Genomic DNA, 2,735 nt, shown 5'->3' with positions numbered 1-2,735 from the left:
AGTCATCTGAAATATCATTGAATAATTTTATCAGTCTATATTTTATTTTCTACATTTTCATGAGCATGAAGAGTCTTTTTAATGTAATATTTTTGTATACATAGTTTTGCAGCATGGTGTTTTGATTAAATTCTGGAAAAGACTTTATTACTTCATGTTTGTAATGATAAGATCTAACCATTAAAATAAGAAATAATTGAGTTAAATTGTAATATTGTACACAGGTGTTTTCCTATTAAAAATTCAGTTTCTCCTGATACTTTCTTTAATATAATCACTGAATATCATCATTCTGTTTACCTCATACTTCATAACTTGTAAACCAGCTTTTTCTGATATTTTATGTAATAAGTGTCATTCTGTACAAAATTAATTCAAAAAAAACTTCAAAAATAATAAATTTAGTCTTTTGTTGTATATTATTTTTGAAACATTGTTTTCCTTAACATTCTTGATAACCTATAACAGACATTTACCTGACACTTGTCTAGAGGGGATCCATTGGACATTTAGTCCATTTACTCACAGAATTCAAAAGAGTCTGGAACTGGATTCATTTTCTGTCATGGGATATTCCTGGAGACCTTGGGAACTCTTTGTATCTTCTATGTGGATGTTAGCTCTAGTCTTTCCTGTTGGAGACCACTTCCTTCCTCAGGCTGTGTCCCAACTCTCAACCATTTGGACCACAACAGAGCAATAGTGTACCGTTCTCCAGTTCCAGGGCCCATGGTGTGGGAGATACAGTCAACTCTAATATACAGCAAAATGTTCTCCCAAAGAAGAATGTTCTTTCCAGAAGAAAAGAGATGTAAACAGACTAAATAATGACCTCATTCAAATCTAATTCAAAATATTAAATGAATCATTATTTTAAACTTATTGATTTGGTGATTACATATCATATATGTTTTCATTTTCCTTTTTAAATTTTGTTCAAATATTGACAGTATTCAGTTAAATTTATGTTATGGGAAGTAGTATATAATTTTATCAAAGGAATCTAAAAGGTACATCAGCCAGGCACAGTGGCACATGCCTGTAATCCTAGCAGCTCGGGAGGCTGAGACAGGAGAATTGCAAGTTCAAAGCTAGCCTCAGCAACAGTGAGGTGCTAAGGAACTCAGTTCCTATCATTTGATATTCCTGGAAACCATGGGGTAAATAAAATACAAAATAGAGCTGGGGTTGTGGCTCAGTGGTTGAGTGCCTCTGAGTTCAATTCCTGGTAGCAAAAAAATAAAATGAAATGTATATCAATTTTAATGTACATGGATTATCTCTAGCAAGAGCAAGCAGTAATTCTTGATGGAATAGAACTATTCTTTGATCTCAATTACAAGATTTTTTTTCTTAAAAGGATCATATCCTCTAAGTTTGTCTTTAAATTATTTATTAATTTGACCATACCCATGAGTTCTGCATCTGCAGATACAAGCAACTGCAGTTTGAAAATATAAAAATATTTTTCATCTGTATTGAACATGTATAGTTCTTCTGTTGTCATCATTCCCAAACAATATAGTATGACAACTATTTGCATACCTTTTACCTTGTACAAGATAATGAGGTAATAAAGTGTGTTATGGATCTATGCCTAATAACAAGAACTATCAAAACGCTCTTCCAGGACCACCATCTTGCATGAAATGTTACCATAACTCTGTACAAAAGTACTTCTGTGAGGACATTTGCACAGTAACTGCCTGTTAACCTTGGACTGATGCCTCCTTTGTTACTGACTCTGGTAGCCAAGGATAATTGTTTCAAAGCAATTTAATCTTCTTCCTTTTATCTCTAAAAACCCTTGTTTTCCTTTGCCCCTGAAGATATGCTCACACATCTGCCCATTACAATTTCCATTCCTGAATAAATTCATTATCTTTGAAGAATCTCTTTCTGCTTGTTATTTTAGGTTGACAATAGACTACTGAAAAATGGTGTTAAGAGATTTTAAAAGACCATTTCTTTCACAAAGGACAACAGAAATGGAGAGATGGCAGAGGAGGAAATTATGGGTTTCCAAAGTGTAGTTTACTTGATTGAATATGTAGGATTTCTTTTAAATTTATTGATTTGGTGATTACATAGTAGAGATACCCTTGACCAAAACTCCAGGAAAAGGAGTTTTTTGGTTGTTTTATTTATTTATTTATTTACTGACAGGGAGGATGGAGTTTTGGAGGCACTGAGGTTAAAGTTGTTTATGCAGAAAACCAAAAATTGGATATATGTCTTTGGAGTTTGGAAAATTGTGTTTGAATGTAAAGCACATTAATACTGCGTTGACAAAATGTTAGTCATACACTTAAGAAAATATCTTTTTAACCCAAGATCAAAAATATAGCTTTTTTTAATTAATGTTATCAAATTCCAGAACAGCTGAGAAGTATTAGTCATTTTGAAATTGTAAAAATACCTTAGTATTTGAAAAAGAATATTAGCAAAACATTTATATTATATGTAACCTGACACAAACTAGATCAGCAAAAACAATTCCTTCCTAGCTTACTTGATCATTAGAATACTTGTCAACTGAAATGTAAATATTTTCCCTCCTGTAATATTTCTAAACAAGTCCACAATGTTCTTTTGTGTTTGCTTCTGGTGTAAGTAAACAAATTTATTTTCCTAATAAAGGAGAACGATAAAGGACAAAAAATGAGGAAAAATGAGATGTCCTAGAATTTTTTAAATTTTTGTCAACATCTTCTGCAATAAAAAGCAATCACGGA

Source organism: Marmota flaviventris, chromosome 7 (genome assembly GCF_047511675.1).
Source record: "Marmota flaviventris isolate mMarFla1 chromosome 7, mMarFla1.hap1, whole genome shotgun sequence".
Lineage (NCBI taxonomy): Eukaryota > Metazoa > Chordata > Mammalia > Rodentia > Sciuridae > Marmota > Marmota flaviventris.
The sequence above is the reverse complement of the archived record's forward strand: the minus strand, read 5'-3'. Positions refer to the sequence as shown.